The following is a 19,213-nucleotide window of genomic DNA, read 5'->3' on the forward strand; positions in this document are numbered from 1 at the left end:
CTTCCCTGCCCCTAGTCCCATTCTGGTTGGCTTCTTCTGGAATTTTCATGCCAGGACATCATCATCAAAATGTTACTGTTTTATAATGTAGCTTTTACTTTAAGAATATAGCCATTATCTTCACCTTGGTAACAATAATTGCCAAATTTAACTGGATATCATTGTAAGGCTTTTAAAGGAGTTTAATATACAACACATTCTTTTGTACATGCCTTTAGTTTCTCAGTAATGAAGCTTTTTTCCTACTTTTTAAACTACAATATCTTATATATTAAAAGTATGATTATAATGCACACTTTAATGATGATAAAAACAGATGATGTAAATACCCATGTACTACCCAGATTATGTCAAAACCTGATTTTATTTCTTACCATTTTTTATAATTTTATCATATACATATATGTATATGCATGTGTGAACATGTGTCTACATATATATATATACACATGTATATATGCTTTTTTGAATACATTGTTTAATTTTGGCCAGTTTGGACTCATAACCATTCTATATGTATGATTCTAATTGTTTTTGAGATTCATCCACATTGATGTCTATGGCTGTAGTTCTTTAATTTCCACCAAAGTAAAGAATTCTACTGGAGAAAGATAGCACAAATCATGTATCCACTTAACTAGCTGTAGATATGCAAATCTCCTGGTACTAAGTACAAGAGTATCTCTGGGGTATAAACTGTATATATTTAGATACTAGCGATTTTTCTTGTCAATAGGATATAGTCATTGTCATTTTTATAACATAAATCTATTTTTTTTCCAAAGGAGTCGCTCTCAATTTTTAAAACCTAGTAACAATATGTGAATGTTCCCAGGGGTCCACATATTTGTCACACTTGATATTGTCATACACTTTAATTGTTACCATTCCAGGGAGAGTGAAATGGTATCTCATTGTGGTTTTAGTTTGTATTTCTTTTATAATGTGTAAGTTTGAGAATATTTTCATATATCTATTGGCCATCACCTTTTCTCTGTGAAATAGCCGTTCAAGTCCCTTTACCTGTTTTTTATTCTTTCTTTCATTTTTTATTTTAAAATTTTTTTTCTGAGGAAGATGGTCACTGAGCTAACATCTATCCCAATCTTCCTCTGCTTTACGTGGGATGCTGCCACAGTGTGGCCTGACAAGTGGTGCTAGGTCCACACCTGGGATCCGAACCTGTGAACCCTCGGCCCCCGAAGTGGAGTGCACGAACTTAACCACTACGCCACTGGGCAAGCCCTTGCCTGTTGTTTTAAAATACTTTTTTCTTATTGATTGATAGCTGACTTGTGTATATTCATTCAGGACGCTAACTTTATGTTACCTAAAGACATTTAAATATCTTTTCTATGTCTTGCTTTTTCACTATTTTATGGTGTCTTTAATGAACATAAACTCTTCATTTTAACACAAGTTTATTGATTTTACCATATCCAGTTATACTTTTTGAGTCTTATTTAAGAAATTCTTCACTATCCCAAGTCAAGAAGATGTTCTGTTTTATTGTCAATGAAAGTTATAAAGTTTTGTCATTCACATTAAAGTTCAACCCATCTGGAATTTGCATCTGTGTGTGATGTGAGGTAGAGATCCATGTAAATACTTTTTTTCCAAAATGAACAATCAATTTTCCTGGCCTCATTTACTAAATTCTCCATGCTTTCCCTACTTGTCTTCAATACCAACTCAGTCACAAATTAGGCTGCCGTATATTTGCGAGTCTCTGAGTTCACCATTTTTGCCCTTCAATTTATCTCTGCACGGATACTAAACTGTCTTCATTGCTACAATCCTATTCTTGATATTCAAAAGACAAACTCCTCCCATATCTTTCTTCTTCAGGAATGACTTTGTTATGTAAGGTAATTTTTACTTCCAAATAAATTTTATTTTGGAAAGTTTCTTGTAAAAAATGTATTTTGTGATTTTTTTTTTTTTTGAGGAAGATTAGCCCTGAGCTAACATCTGTACTTATCTTCCTCTATTTTATATGTGGGACACCTAGCACAGCAGGGCTTGATAAGAGGTGCATAGGTCTGTGCCTAGGATTGAAGCTAGTGGACCCCAGGCCACTGAAGCAGAGCGCATGAACTTAACTGCTATGCCACTAGGCCAGCCTCTACGTTGTGATTTTTAGTGGTGTCACATTGAATTTCCAGGTTAATTTGGGGAGAATTAACATTATAAAGATACTGTCTTCCTGTTTATGGCATGTTTCATTTCTCCATTTACACATCTGCTTTAATAACTTTCAAAAATGTTTGATTATTCTTATTACTTTCCACATAAAAGTCATTCAAAACTTTGTTTTTTGTTACTATTGTAAATAATATACTTTTTTTTTTTTGGTGAGGAAGATAGGCCCTGAGCTAACATCTGTTGTCAATCTTCCTCTTTTTTTTTCTCCCCAAAGCCCCAGTACATAGTTGTATATCCTAGTTGTAAGTCATTCTACTTTTTCTATGTGGGATGCTGCCAGAGCATGGCTTGATGAGTGGTGCTAGGCCCATGCCCAGGATCTGAACCAGTGAACCCCGGGCTGCCGAAGTGGGGCACACAAACCTAACCACTTGGCAATGGGGCAGGCCCCAATAATATACTTTTAAACTAATGTGTTGGTTATCTATCATTATGAAACAAACCACCTAAAAACTTAATCACTTAGAAACAACACTGTATTATTTCTCATGATTCCACCACATGGGCTGGGCCAGGCTGGGTAATTTCTTTGTTCTACCTAGTGTCTGCTAGAATTGGAATGTCCAAGGCAGCTCCTTCACTCATATGACTGTTGTCTCTGCTGAGATGTATGGAACAACTGGGAGCTGGATAAGCGTGTCTCTCTCTGCATGTGGTCTCTCCAGAGGCATGCTTGAGTTTGCTCACATCATGATGGCCTCAGAGTAGTTGGACTTCTTACGTGATGGCTGCCTCCCAAGAGAAGGGAAGTGGAAGTCCCCGGAACTCTTAATGGATACTGGAATTGGCACAGCATAACTACTGTTCCATTATTTTCGACAAATCCAACTACAAATTCAGCCCAATTTCAAGGGAAGGAGAAATTGACTGTTCTTCTTGATAGGAGGAATAGCATGTACGTATAAGGAAAGAAAGGATTGTATACTGCCTCAAGTCGCAATTCATGTCACTCCCTCATGCTAATCATACTCACCCAGGATCCCAACATTTCATCCCACTCTGGCATCAGACTCAGGTTTTTAATGCAAGATCTTGTCATCTAAATATGGTTTATGTCCAGGAACAAATGAGGTTCCTTAGTTGTAGTCCTTCAGGCACAGAAAACTGTGAACTAAAAATTACGTATTATCTGCCCCCTTCAATGCCCAATAAATAATGGTGAGGCAAGAATAGAATAACCTCATTAGACACCCCTGTTTTAAAAAGTGCAAAAAGGAATGAATACAGCAATTTAACTGTCCCATAGCAATTCTGAAATATAGCCAGTCATACATCCCCGGTTCCCTCTGCTCCAATAGCAAGGAATGTTTCTGGATTTGACCCCAATTCTGCTCTCTTGGAATATTTCTCTGTGGCTCATGGTTCTGCCCTCTGAGTCACCCTTCCTTTTCCATAAGAAAAGCTCCAAGTTTGCAGCTGAATAGCTTTCTTTCCATGGTTGCTTATGTAAGGCTGGGGATCCTAAGACTTCTTTTTATTTTTGTGGTGTCTTAGTCTCTTTTTGTTCAAACTGGCAGTGCTCACTGCCATAAATTTTCTTAAAAGTTTGGTGGGTTTTCTAGGAACTTTATTTCAGTTGCTTCCATTAGACAAAAGCTGCAGCCATAGATATTGTCTAGACAGAATGCTCTCTGCAAGTCAGAATGCTGTGAGACACCACACGAAAAATTCTTAGAAACTTTCTTGTCTAGCTTAGAAGGACTTTGAGGCACTGGTTCCAATCTTCTGGATGTTTTCAGAAAAGATCTCATAGCCATACACTTGATTTAATCTTTATTCTAAGGTACAGGTTTTACTGACATCTCCCTGCATTTGATCTTTTTCTTGAGGCTCGTTTTTGTTCTGAGGACATTTTGACAGCCGGAGGAGATGGTAATAAGAAATGGTATAGTTTCAACATTCCCTGGATTGGAGTTTTTCCCCTAAATTCTCATGTAAACTGAGCAGTTCCTTTTCCATTTTCTCTCTCTTTTTATGTACTTTATCATAGACAGCTTACAAAATTTTACCTAGAAATCTCCTCAGCCAAATCCACAAGTTTACTGGGTATATTTTCTTTCTTCCATGTACTTGCAGACAATGGTGCTGCCAAACAGGCCATGACTACGTAACACAGGTTGCCTTTTTCACCTGCTTCCAACAAGTTCCTCACTGCCAGTCACAAAGCCAATTTCATGTTTTAGGTTTTTGATTTGGCAGCACCCCACACCTAGATGCCACGTTAGTTACGGTTATCTATTGCTCCATAACAAACTACCCCAAAACTTAGTGGCTTAAAACACAAATGTTTCTTTCTTTTTTTGTTTTACAAATGTATTATTTGCTATGATTCTCCAGTCTGGATTGGGCTCAGCTAGGCAGTTCCTCTGCCTTATGTAATGTCTTCCTGAGCTGGATTGTCCAAGATAACTTCTTCCCTCACATGTTTGTCCCTCGGATAGGGTGGATGGAATATCTGGGGTCTAGCTTGGCATCTCTTTCTCTCTCCACGTGGCTATATTGTGCTTTCTCACAGCATGGTCTTGTTAGGGTAGTTCAACTTCTTACACAATGGCTAGCTTCTAAGAGAAAAAGAACAAGTGCCAGCCCTCTTAGATGCTAAGTCTGGAAGCGGCATGGCATCACTTCTACCACAAGAACAGCCCAGATTCAATGGAAGGGGAAATAGATACCATCTCTTACTGTGAGAACCAGTATGCATACTGATAGTAAGTACATTTGTAAACTAACACTGGAAAAATTTTCCAATTCTTGAAAGCTGACTCATGGAAATAAGAGAGCTTTCACTGAATATCTTACATCAAAAAACATTCAGAAATTCTTTTTATTTCTAATAATTTTTCTATCAATTCTCTTCAACTTTCTGTGTAGACAATCATATCATCTGTGGCAAGGACCTCCAATACTACTAAATCACTGTCTTGGCTTAGATTTAATTATTCACAAACCAATTCAAACTATTCATGTCTTTCTATCCTAAGTTAACTCTAGAAGTTACATTTTAGAAGTCTCTGCTAATGTGAGCATGTCTGGGCCAAACATATTCTTAGCAAAAACCATTTTGAAAAATAAGTATCTGCACAATATTTAGAGAAACATATTGCATTCTTAAAAGAATATCTGTACTCAAATATGATCACTGTAAAAAGACTAAATGTAGCAATTCTAGTGTTACTCTCTGAGGCAACCGTGTTTGGAACCAACAGATAATCTGTTTTCATGATGCCTCATTTCAATATGACATAGTTTGCAAATACAATAACCAAATATTTGCTTTATGTAAACCCTGACTTAAAACATGAATCAAGGATCAGAGCACCCGAGTCTCTCAATCTTCCTCTTAATCTACCGGCTTTATGACTTGTAAACATTGCTCAGCCTACAAGATTCTCAGTGTTACCATCTTTAAAATGGAACTAATAATTATTGCCTTGCCTATGGGAGGCAATTACTACGACCATGGCATCAAAAGATTTAAATAAAAGCAATTTTTTTAAATTGTAAGTATCTCAAAATACGTAAAATATCCTAAGACAACATTTTTGTAACAAAACTTCTCATGTAAAGACACGACATTTCCCAGAAATATTTGCTTGCTCTCCTGTTGTATAATTTCCTTAAGTCCACAGTTTGTGCATGAACTTGTCACAGTGTTTGCACTGCTGACCCAGAGTAGGAGTTTCTGGAGACAGATTCCATTTGGGACATCTAGAAGAGCGGACAAAATCTCTGCCGTCCTGTTTTCTTCCTGTTGTTGTTTGCTTTTACCATTTTCTGTTTATATTTCAAATTCTATAGTTTTTCTGTGATAGAATTAAATGAGGATGTGTTTTATTTATTCTGCGCAGATATTTTTGAGATATATATATATTTTTAAACCAAAGGACTGAGGTCTTTCAACTATTAGAATTTTTCAGCCATCATCTCTTCCAATACTGTCTGTCTCTGATTCCCTCTCCTCTTTCTTTTTGTAATTCCTGTTCAATTTCTGTTGGATCATTTCATTAGAGCCTCCATGATTTGTTTTTTTACCTCCCCTGATATCTCCCATCTGTTTATCTCATATCTTCCGTCTGTTTATCACTCTTTAATACATTCTGGTTGATTTCCTCAGATCTCTTTTCCGGTTTGATTTGGTTCTTTGCTTAAGTCTGTCTTTCTGCTTTATCTTTTTTTGTTGTTGTTCTCTCATGGTTTCAGTTTCCTCTTTCTCTCTAATGATAGTAAGCATATTTATTTTATATTTTTGCTAACATGTTTATATAGTGTGGATTGTGACTAAACTAATAATTTTCCTGAGTTTGTTGTTGTTTGTACCTGATGACTGTCTTTTGCCATAGTTCAATTCCTTTGTGTGGCTTATAATTTTTTAATCTTTAGCTTATTAGGGATGCCCACAAATAGTCCAGTTCTGCTCTCTTTCTGGACACAGATTGTATTTCCCTGCATGCATTGAATTTAGTTGTGCTCAAATGACTCTCTTTAAATGGTAAAATGTAAAGAGAATTAATCTGTGTTATTTACTTGTAGATGTTTTAAAAGCTAGAACTTTATTCACCATGTTCCCTTACTCCTGCTTTAGTAATCATGTGTGTCATGCTGGAGCCTCAGTCAGCCTGGGTCCCTATGAGGGCTAGAAGACGATGATGGAGTTCTCTGCCAACTCCAGCTGGACATGCAATGTGAGCCAGATTAAGATGGCCTATCCTGACTGAATTAGTTTATCTTCACCATGGTTCAACTTTTTGTGGGCTCCCTTTATTTCCCCGATTATGAAAGGATTCTGATAGGTATTTACTGTAAGTTCAGGTTTGTATTAAAATTGTCCTGGTTATTAGCATCTCTATGGCTTTATAGTGGAAAGAAAGCCTTTCAATATTAGCTAATTTGACCGTGTTGGGAGGCCAGCAATTAAACTGTTGGTCATTCAGTTTACAATTTTAAATGCATTGCTAATAAAAGGCATAAAACATGCATATTATATGCAGTCAACTCATGCCTATTACACTGAACAGAGGAAAGAGCAGGGTACTGAATTCAAAAGAGATACAGAATCAAACATCCATAATTAGGACCATTTGAGTAGATTGGTTTTGACTTGATGAAAATTCTAAATTACTGTCCACTTTTAGAAAAAGGAATGCTTGTTTTTAAGTACATCTAATTTTTTTCAAATTATCTAAAAGGAAATTTCTAAAAGTTCTTTGCTGAAATCATTAGTCTTATCCTTGTAAATAAAAATCTAAAATTCTCAAAATCAGTTTATGTGGGGTAAAGTTAAATTTTAACCAAGTTTAAGATTATCAAAATTTCCAGAGATTCTTCTTGGAAAGTTTGTATTGGAATCATCATATTCTTTTTTAATAGATATTCATTCTTCCTTCTCTGATATGTCCACCTTTTACTCCATGATTGGCACACAGTAGACACCTAATAAATAGCATTGAACTGAATTGTGTCATTTTGGGTTGGTCTTTTTGTTTTTTCCTTCTTCTTCTTCTCCCCAAAGCCCTCCAGGACATAGTTGTAAATTCCAATTGTGAGCACAATTTCAATTGTGCTTTATTCTTAAAATTTTTCTCTCTTTTTTTTTTTTCTTTTTCTTTTCCCTGGGTTGGTCTTATACTACAGAAAAGTAATAACTAAAGTGTGAGAGGCTTAAGTGAACATCTCAGTGTATTTTTGTTGCTGAAACCACAGTGAGTTCCCTCCTGGTGAGTTAAATCAGACCCTCCCTCAGAAGTAAGTTGTCTCACAAAGTAAGGTATATTTGCAGCAAATAGGAGACCATGAGGAATCATTTCCAGAGTCATGGCTCCCCAAACAAAGGGAAGCAGGGACATTTATTTCATATGGGGAATGAATATTCAAAGGGGAGAGGTGGGTATTCCTTTGCACTGGCTCAGCTGGAAAACATGCATCCAAATACACTGCCGTTTATGGTAATGAAGACCAAGCTCTTCCTGGAGAGATCTTAGCATTAAAAATAAGTCAAAAGTCATAGGTGTAGCTCTTGTGGTGAGGCTTGGTCTGGTTCAGGGTGGTTGGTGATTGCATCTCCTTAACATAACAAAAGGGAAAAAACAATTTGGAGAAACACTTAAATGCTTCCAAACCCACCCTTAAGTTCCTTGGGGCAATGAGTGGGTGACATTTTGACTAGTGGGTTAGCAGAAGAGTGAAGACAGGAATACTGTCAGACATGCTCTCTTTTAAATTAGTATTTCTAAAACCACAGTTAAAGGATATATTTTCAGAATTCAACAAGTCATTCATAAGAATTTTAAAATCCTGTCTCTTCATTTTGGTGATGATTTAAAAAGTTATATGAACATATTCTGAATTTTCTTAATTTCCTAACCAATTTTTGCCCCATGATTTGAGAAGCAGCTTTTTCATGTATCTCATGATCAAGGTAAGGCCAACCAGTCCCTCATTAATTGTCATGGGTCAATGGGACAAGAAGAAAAGAAAATGGTATAAATGATATATTCATGCTAGGGAAGGCCAAACAGCATCACAGTGCCCCAGTGATCATATAACACATTAGCATTGACATGCCACATTCTACTAAACTAGTGCACGGCTTAGTACCATGGTTCCACTGAGTTACCCATTTATAGTCTTAGCAATCAACATTTTCTTTCACATTTAATTACTGTTGCTAATTTACATTCTATTGATTTTCTGGTTTTGTTTATATTAAATTTGTTAATTTGTTTGGGTTTTATACTGGTAGAAAAAGTTACACACATAAGAAGCTTATTGCTAATTTAATAAATTCAAGTCAACACTGGAGGGTCACAAGAATTGCATCCTTTAAATGGAATCTGTACAATACTCAAGTTTGACAAACGTTGTACTATTTAAAACATCAAGTCAAAACAGTCTACTGTAAATGTGTTGGAATATTTACATTTATTACCTCACTTTTAGGTCTGATATAAATAAAATCATCAATAGACACAAGGAACAAATGTTGATTCTTTCTCTGTACTAAGGATTTCTCATGTTACTGAGGCTAAAACAGAATTCAAAAATATTCCTGCCTTATGAGGTCAGTAAATTCTAATCAGCCAGTTGTCTTTATGAATACTTTCGCTTCTACAAGCAGTTAATTATCGCTGGTCAACTGAAAACAGCTTTGAGGCTGACTGCCATTTAGAGTTCAAACAAAAATCCACCTTGAAAAAACTACTTTTAAAAAATGTGAACATCAAGGGTCTTTCTCTTTCACCTACAGAGAACAGTCCTTTCAAACAAAAAAAAATGATCACTGCCGTTTGGTCATTTCAGCACCAAGACAGAGATGGCAATCAGAGATACTGTTAATAGTGAAGACAGCCTGGAGCAGTTAAGGGATCCAGAAGAAGGATTACTTTTTTAGGGTAAATAATACTCCCCGTGACCACAGATTCAGACAATGAAGGCCCCATGCATCAAGTTGATGGCATCATTTACATGAAGTCTCCACCATGATCAGCTCTCTGACTTACACACGGAAGAAAAACGCTCCAAAGCCCAGTTAAAATTCTGATTAATAGGTTGAGCAGGTACAGAGCCAAGATTTGCAACAGGCTGCAGTGGGTGCTTTGTCCAGGACCATGGATCATTTAGGATGAATAGAGCCCTCAGTGATGGAGTTAACAGCATCGCTCAGGCAGCAACTTGAAATGCGGTCTTAGGGTTTATTTGGCCCTACAGTTGGCACCGCAGCCTGCAAACACTCCAGCTGGGCGGCAGAACCCCTGCCAGCCCTCCTCACCTGATCTGCCAAGTTTGGCAGGCACTCCCCTTTCACGGTCCAGATTCTGAATGTGTGTGCAGTGAAGGGAGAAGATGTAGTCGTGCTTCTTAATGGTAAGGAAGTTGGAAGGGGTTGGTTGTGTGTGTGTGTGTTTCTTTAATACACTTTTGTTTAAGATAAGTCAGTCTCTGAAGAAAAGAAGACAAGCTTTGAATACAGAAAACAAGGAAGGGGGTGAGCCCCAAGAAAAACAAATCTGCATAGGTGCTGTAGCAGCTGAGTATTTGCAATATTTGTATTTTGTGAAAAGGGGCGAGAGGCTTTAGCAATAGAAGGAAACTGTAAAAGTTCAAGATCATGCATACTCTATCTAGCCACTCAGTCTTAGAGATACAGCTGCTGCCTGACACTGCCACACAAAGAACCTGGTTGAAAGGCAAAATGGTTTCAGGTTTTCATGCTGTGGTCATTAGACATGTGAGCCCGTCTCTGAGGGTGTGTTGGGCCTGGGAAGCTAGGCACCTGTTGCCGGCAGAAACACAATACACTTATTGATTTGAGAGGGCTGCATGGAGCAACCAAAGAGGACACACAAAAATCCAAAATAATAAATGGACCCATTACCCAATGATGTTGCAAAGGGGCCTCTAAAGGAACGCCATAGATCCAGGTTACTTTATCCAAGGTGGTACAAAGCAGAAAGAATTGTTTATGGGAGAGTGGAGGAAGAGCAGGGAGAGAAGAGTGAGGAGGGAAGCACCGCTTAATGAAAAATGGTGTTGTACCTGAGACCATCTAAAAGAACCCCTTCTGATTTATCTTCTCCTGAAGCTGCAGCAGCAGCGATTGAAGTGACTATAATAGCCCAGGAGAAATGTTGGTGCTATTAGTTGGGTGATTGATGGAAGAGCTGCCAAAACAGCTAGGGAATTTGTCAATGTGTTTTTTGAAGTTTGTAAATGATGACACTGGCAAAGTGTAAACAAACTCAGCTCCAGCAGACATGTTACACAGTCCCCAAAATGACACTTCCAGAGACTCATTTGCTGGATTATTCCAAATAGGAATCATCAGCTGGAGTAACATGCTCTGGTTTCTTAGCCAGGGCAGGTGGGGCTTGTGCAACATTCAAGATTTAAAGAAAGGCATCAAGGCAACTTGTGTTGACTCGTCCAAAGGACTGGACTGCTAGTTTGCCTCAGAGCACCTAGCAGAAGAAAAACAAAAAGGCGTAGAAATATTTGTAACCCAAAGACTCAGAGTCCCACACCTTCATGACCATTGTATGAGTCACATTAGTTTTTTAAAGTCAATGTTAGAAATGTTACAATGGTTCAGACTCCATCAGCTCAGTGAAGCAGAGAGACAAGAGAGATCCAGAAAAATGGAATAGCCAGCACGAAGCTCTCAAGGGGTAAAGGAGAAGGGTGTCTTCAAGAAAGACATGGAAGTTCAGAAGGAGAAAAATAAGATGAGGTCATGCGAGACTATTAGACTATGTTAAGGATTGTGGTGTATGTCTTTGGACAAAGCCATTGAGAGAATTTAGGTATGGAAATGACATCCTCAATTTACCTTAGGAGAAGAGCACTGGCTGAAGTGCAGAGAACGTATTAGGGGAGGCAAGTGTGAATGAACATGGGTCAAAAATGAAGTTATTGTACTGGTCTAGCTGAGAGATGATGTTAGATTGGACCAAGATTATGGCAGCAGGAATGGAAAAAAGGAACAGATTAGAAAGATGCTTGGGAAGGAAAAATCCACAGGCCTCGGTAACTGAGTAAATATGGAGAATGAGAGGGAGGGAGGTATCCCTCCCAGTTGTCAGGCGTTGTTGTCAGCGGTGTTAATGGAGGTACCATTTTTTCATACAGATAATTTTCTCAGTAAGCTGGAGAAAAGGGTCAAAATAGCAGGTCTGTGGCATCACGTTGCCCTGTTAATAAGAAACAACACAAAGCAGGAAAATGTAGATATTTTGAACAAAGCCCTGGACAATAGGAAATATATTGAAATAGACATCACTAAAAATTTTTTAATTTTCTTCAAAAACTCAGCAGCCTGGGGCAAAAGAAATATGAGATCTGCAGAATCCCTTGGAGAAAGAAGGCAGGCCATGTCAACTCTAATAGTGATTATTAAAACGAACCAGAGAATCAGAAATTATATCCATGAAGGATACAGAGGGCACCCCAAAAACACAAAGTTTAACAGAGAAAGCCAGTTTTTATGAAGCAGAACAAAGTTTTTAATATATGTATTGTTCTGGAATCGTTTGTAGAGCCAGGGCTGTGAAAGCAAGAAAAACATAAGACTCCCCTAGCTAGGTCCATTCTCAAAACAAGTCTCACTTTCCCATTCAGCAAGTGGTAAAATTAGTCTTAATTTTGTTTTTGTTACATTTTTAAAATATAAGTCTTCAAAAAGAAAATAATAACCTGAAATAAGTTGTATGTTCCCTGACAAGCTAAGTCAAAATGTTTTTCTGTTTTCTAATGAGAACTTTCACATTATGAGTTTTTAATTTTAAGAAAATCATATCTCTATGCACAAATCTGAGAAGAATTTGCTTAAATCTCCTTTGGTGCCAGCACCTGGCTGAAATTCCCCACCTCCAGGCCGTTCCATTTCCAAGGGCACATTCCACAGCCATCAGCTTACTGCTCTCCCAGCACGATCCTGGATTCAGAGCACACCAGTGCCCAAGTGTCCAAGGGATTCAAAAAGAGAGATGAGCTTGTCAAGATATTTTTATTCTCACTTTGATGCTGGAAGGACTTAGTTGCTTTGCAGAAGGGACATCCAGACAGACTTCCAGCAAGGCAGTGACTGGCACTGAAAGTAACTAAGTCTGTCAAAGACTCTTTCTGTGGAAAAGCAAAAGAAAAACGTGTACCATTGAAACAAAGTGAAAGCGTGTCAGAGTGATTGGCAAGCTGACTCCTCAAAAGAAGAAATAATTATTGCTTGATAATGGCAGCTTACGTCAGAGATGTGCCTTTTGGGGCGACCATTTGGGTTACTGCAGGCTGCCTGACATCACAGGAAGTCTTTTGTGGCTTCTGAAGCAAAACTGTGAAGTGGCTTTGACCCCGTCATGTTAACCATGGCAGCGTCAGAAGCAGTGGCACATAGCGTGTACCTCTCACGTGTCTGTCCCTCCCTGTTTCAACCAGCAGACAAAGCAAGTAAAAAAGAGAGAGACTCATGGACATGTAGTCATGGCAATTGCTATTTTTGACTAGACGAATTTTTCCAGGCATTGTAATAATCAGTATTTGCACAATCAATCAATTTCAGCCAAAAAGTAAGTTAGCTTTACATTTCACTGGTCTCTAAACCATATTCACCCCCACCCCCCCCAAAAAAAGATGCAGTCCCTGCCTTCTAAAAGTTTTGAGTCCTTTACTAAATATATTTTTTCACTCTTTTGGGTGACTCCTTTTCTATGGTCTTCTTTCAGGTTTGTTCGGGTTTTTTTCTTCAGTTTTCTCTGGGAGCACAAAAGAGAGAGAAGAAACTTGAACATAAGTTGTTAAGGACTTAGAAGGCACAAACTACCTCATAAATAAGAAATATCTGGGGAAAATGATTTGTATAGAGACAGTAACTATCTCAATCTATTCGTTACATAACCAGACTTGCACATTTGTTAGTCACAGTTGTCAAAGGACATCTCCTTTTGACTCCTCCAGTCATACAGGTATACTGATATATTTGTTCATTTTTTTTACTATTTAAATAAAAAATTAATTACTTACTATGTTCCAGGTGTGGTGCAAGGTACTGAAAGACGTATTTCAAATATATATTTCTGAGTATTTCTAGAAGATAGGAGTGCTTTATATGCTACTTTCTGAGAGAAAAAGAGCTTTGTACCAGGGAAGGATTTTCTCCTAGAATGTGGAAACCATATTATCCTTCGAGGCAGACACTGCTAATTACCTACCCAATGTCCATTCTCCCTTCTTCCTTACTAATTGAACCGATTTTAAACAGAGTGGAAACGCGCCTAGCCAAAGTACCCAATTTCCCAGCCTCCTTTCCTACTAATAATGGTAACTTAACTCAGGTCTGGCTAATAAGTTGTTGCCAGAAATCTCAGGCAAGGGCACTTCTTTCCTTGAATAAAGAGGAGTAGGGGAGAAAAATATAGTCTCTACTGTCCTTATAGGGTCAGTGCACCAGCTTCAGGCAACCTACCTTGAGACGTCTTGAACAGAAGAAAAACAAACTCCCATTTGTTGAAGGCACCACAGCAGGCTCCTAGTGCTGTTCTTCCAAACCATTTTCTCTTCCTCCTGAGCGCACAGCTAGATGACTTTTCCCAGCCTCCTTAACAGTTAAATGTGCTAATATGAATGTCGCGAGAGGGACAAGCACTACTACAGAACTGGTCCACATAAATTTCCTTCGTGTGTATCTTCCTGCTCATCCTACTTCTGTTTGCTGAAAGCTGATATCCGAAACAAAGTTGGAAGACACGTTGAAGGTCAGTGACAGCAAAGACTCCATCAGCATGGGTCCCTGAATGATTGTCAGAACCCCCCCACACCAAACAGGAACAACTACTTTGGACTTTCACATGAGAGAAAATAAACTTATAATACATGAAGTCAATGAAATTGGGGGACTAATTTGTTACAACAGCTAAAATTATCCTAAATCCTAACATGCTATTTGAAGTGGGATTTGGATGGAACAAAAAACCAAATATTTGGCATTGGTTTAGCACCCAGGTGATGGATAGCTAGAAGAGGAAAACTCTGTTTTGTTTTGGCAAGACAGTTGATAAAAAGGGCTGCCTGCAACAATCTGGAAGGCAGACCAGGTGTCTATTGAGACTAGTCCCGGGGAAGGAGTTTAAAAGAAAGAATACGGTGGTGTCTATCAGTTGCTATATGCTGTTTATAGCAAGTTATTGTGAGGAAGATTTTGGCTAAGGCATAAAGTGAGTACAGAAATTTGAAAGCTCACAAGGCTGGAAAAGCCAATGGCTTCTGAACCCAAAAAAAGTATGAAATAAAGTAGAAAACGGCTTTGAGTAGAAAAGGTCCATTAATTCTTATCAATTGAACAAAAGACTCAAATTGTTTCAAATGACCTCAAAGCAGCCTCCATTAAAGTGAGAGAAAGAGACATTAAGATGAGGATGCAGTGAAATAAATCAGGCTTGAGAATTGTATGTGAGAAAGAACTTTGGTTGATGATTATTGGCACATGAATCTAACTTGAAAGCATGTAACACAGAAGTCTAGTGAGTTTTTTAAGGAGTTGTATTACCAAAAGAATCCATGAACTTGGCCAAAAAAATAAAGAAAGAGAAGAAAAACTAGCCTATGACTGTAAAAGAAGTCTTGGCACCCTAAACTTGCACTAGCAGAGAGCAGGTTGCAAAAGCTGGATTGTCCCCAAGGAAGGTAGACTTACCAATGACTCACTGCTTATGAAAAGGAAAAATAAGAACCTCGAGTCAAGGAAGAAGACCTCAAGGGCCGATCAGGAGGAGAAGAAAACAAAGAAAAACGGAGTTCCGTCCTGAGAGTGAATCCAGGGTCTGCTCAGAAACATCCTTCCCTGCTAAGCAGGGGGCCCTCACAATGCTTGCCCAGCAAGATTCCATTCTTGAAATGGACCACTGACCACCCACTGGGCCTCCTATTCTTCCCTTTTCTAAAGGAAATTTGTCTTACAGTTATCCTGTTTTTGACCCAGTATTGTATACCTGCTAACGGGAGGAAGTTTTTTTTCCTTTTTTTGTAAGAGGTGGCTGGAACTGATGGAGATAATTCTGTACCTGATTAAGGCAGTTACTTAGCACTCAGAAATTATGGACTTCGACTTGGACACAATAGCTAAATGGTACTATTAATTGTCTCCTTTGGGGACAGGCTGAGTTTGATCTTTGAATAGACAAAATAATCAAAGAGCCAGCCCTGATGGCCTAACAGTCAAAGTTCAGTGTGCTCCACTTCAGTGGCCCGGGTCTGGTTCCTGGGCGCAGAACCACACCATTCATCTGTCAGTAGCCATGCTGTGGCAGCAGCTCACATAGAAGAACTAGAAGCACTTACAACTATACACAACTATGTACTGGGGCTTTGTTGGGGGGGAAGGAAAAAAAAAAAGGAGGAAGATTGGAAACAGATATTAGCTTAGGGTGAATCTTCCCCTGCCAAAAAAAGAATCAAAATGTTAGCTGTCTTATGAAAATATGTTTCTTCTTCTTTCTACATTTCTCAGCTTACCATTAAGATGATAAAGTAAAGAAAGAAATCCAACTAGAGATTTATGTTTAAGAAGGAACTTTGGGAATGATTATTGGCACATAGAATCAACTTGGAAGCAAATAGGAATTTGTTTCTTCTCCCTATTGGTCTTAGTTTCTGTTGTCTCAGTTGGCATGGTCATGTGAGTGAGTTTCGTTCAACGTTAAGTGACCAATGTCCACCTCTTTCAAACTTGATCCAGGAAATCCTCCCAAGTTTTCCTCCGTCCTCTTAGTTAATTACTGGAAACCACATGGAGAAGATGGCAGCACCTATGTCAGGGTTTCATACTGACTTCTTTCAGTTCAGTAGAGCCTCAGCCCTCAAGCCCCGTGAACCAGTAACACCTATATTAGACTGACCAATGAACAAGAAATGAAGTTCCATTGGTTTAGCCACTAAAATCTTGGAGGTTTCCCTAACTAGTGTTTCCTGAATGCTAACTAATGGCAGCTGGCATTACCCTGTGTGTAGTCACACAATTCCTAACTGACACTCCTTTGATGAATGAAAGCTTTTGCTCTAATGTGTTTAGATCCTTAGTGGTGATGTCTGGACAGCCTACACGCAGCCTCAGGAGAGGTGGAAACCATGAAGCCTTTCTCTTTTTCTTGCTTCTGTTTTATCTGTTTGCTTGCATGTAATGTGTTATTTCTCCTATACTCATTTCACCTTTATCAGTTTGTGGGAATTTTCTTTGTGATTTCCCTGTTGTATTACAGAGGTTGGAAAGTGATCTCAAATGCCAGTCTGAGGCAGCTAGAGATTTCACTGTGACAACTCCCTCAACTCTGATGTTAAGGTCTGAGCAAGAGCAGAAGCAGAGAAAGCAACCAAAAAAACAGCAGCTGCAGGAACACAGAATAGGAAAGGAGACATCTGACCAGCAGGGAGAACAATTGGATGGGACAGCAGAGATAAAAATCTATCCAAACCCTGAAAAGAAGTTTGGAATCAGGTGGTTCCACCTGTGACAGAATGTGAGGGAAACTTAAGAAAGGCATGCTAACAGAGTGTTATCCCTGAGGCTTTAGAGAAAATCCGTGCAGCTATATGTGAATCCGCTATTAAAAGCAGAGAGCCCAGGGGAATTGAGATATGTTTGGTTCCAGAGTTCTTCACATTTAACCCACCAGGCACAAGTGGCGTTGGTAAAGATGGAGAGCTAAGTGCCTTGAGTAACTGCTGAATATTATGCACTAATTACAAATTGATGCACAAATCTAAGCCTTTCCAGTTGCTACCACACCAGCACCACAGTCTAGCTGACACTTACTAGGGATGGTAAAAAGAAAAAAAATCCCTAATTTGGATGGACTTTGAAACAATAGGAAGGAGACTGAATTTTCCTTTCTCTTGTTTTCTTCTTGCAGTTCAAAAATGTGACATGTTTATGGAAAGGTACAGATTGTTCCTAACCAAAAACAGTAATAGTTTCTTTTCTAAAAATAAACATGGCCAATTATGTTTTAGGGAGATTTATTTTCCTTTGTCTTAGTTTTAAACAAAAACATTTTAAAGAAAGTTTTTTAAGTTTCTGAAATCTTATCATAGAACAAACTTCAACACTAAATAAGATCATGGGTATTTTTGATGGTCCATTAACACTCTGCAGCTCTGTGTAAGTTTCACTCATTCTCATTCACCAAATATTTTTTGAAAACCTACATATGACAGTCACTGTACTAAGTGAGCGGAAGTCAAAGGCAATTAAAATCCGGAAGTTCTCTAAGGAACTCATCTCTAATGAAAGAGACTGATCATCAATCTACTGATTATGGAACAGAAAGTGGCAAATCCAGAATTTGAACTTGGGTGGTTAGAGTTTTTCCATATGACATCCAAGGATCCTATTTAAGGCTTTGCCTAGCAACCTGTATCAAGATAGCTGGACTCCAAGAAATACACCTCGTCTGTGATTTTCAAACCAGCAAGGACTAGAGTGCTCACAGCCAGTCCATATTCCCAGATATTAGCACAAGTGGAGCTAATATCTGATGCACTACTGGATGTACAAAATACATTATTGGATCTGGTGATCTGAGGAGTCCAGTGAATTCCATAATTCCTCCCAATGTCCTAGCCATTCATAAAAATTTAATAGACAAAAGACAATGAATTGACTTTCAGCTTTTTGTACTTTCTCTGATCTGACCACTCTGACCCAGAATCAACTTGTATCCCTAAGATACAAGCAGCTCCAAACACATCCAAACCAGCCAATACTCAGAGGAAACAGTCTACCAAGAGCCAGTCACTTCTGATGTATCAGCATGTCTTACTCCATTCTTTTATTCATTCACTCAACTAAATTCAGTGCCTACTAAGTGTCAGGCATTGTATAAGGCACTGAAGTTAAAACAGTTGACACAGTTCGTACCCTCATGGAGAGCATAGTCTACCAGGAGACATGATGACAGATAATTCTGGGGCAATAAATTTTACTTTGCAGTTTTTTGGGAACACTTATTTTAAGCTATTCACATCAACTTGCAGGATGCAAGAAGAGTTCTAAGATAATTTATTGGTGAAATTATGACAGTTCCAGATACATTTGGTAGATAAACCACTATAGAGAGGATAAATGATTTGTCTAAATGCATCTAAATGCTTCTAAAAGAAGAGAAAGTGGTAATTTTAGAACAAGTTACATGACTACTGTGAAACTACTAGATCAGAGGCAGTTATATGACACTCATATGAAATTAACAAATCTAGACATTCCTTTCTAAAGCCATTTATGTAAACATTTCATTATTTTTAAAATCTCAGTGAGGTGAGGTTTAATTACAAGATGACTTTAGAATTTCAGATTAGCAACAAGAATGAACTACTCCAACTGGCTAGTGACATTGCCTCCCCCACCCAACTAATGCTTAAAATTGCATGGTTTTGAATATTTCCTTGTATTGGAACTGCTGATTTCATTACAGCCATTACCAATAAGCTGAATCCTGAGTCAGATGTTGAGTTGCTGGAAAACAGATACAAC

At 38.3% G+C, this 19,213-nt stretch overlaps 1 protein-coding gene across 2 annotated transcripts in view; it reads right to left on the minus strand.

The window, feature by feature from the left end:
• The window catches only part of LOC106825075 (heterogeneous nuclear ribonucleoprotein A1-like), a 202,700-nt gene that overhangs the window by 99,918 nt on the left and 83,569 nt on the right, over positions 1 to 19,213 (minus strand). The window contains exons 3-4 of one of the 2 annotated variants that reach the window (XR_011502800.1): positions 14,156 to 14,287; positions 8,973 to 13,445 (exon numbers count right to left, since the gene is read on the minus strand). The exons of the other annotated variant lie outside the window; for it this stretch is intronic. The gene's annotated coding sequence lies outside the window, so the exon portion shown is untranslated. Of the gene's footprint in view, positions 1 to 8,972; positions 13,446 to 14,155; positions 14,288 to 19,213 lie in introns of those variants that run through there. 2 annotated transcript variants of the gene reach the window in all.

The sequence above is a fragment of the Equus asinus genome, chromosome 4 (assembly GCF_041296235.1).
Source record: "Equus asinus isolate D_3611 breed Donkey chromosome 4, EquAss-T2T_v2, whole genome shotgun sequence".
Taxonomy (NCBI): Eukaryota; Metazoa; Chordata; class Mammalia; order Perissodactyla; family Equidae; genus Equus; species Equus asinus.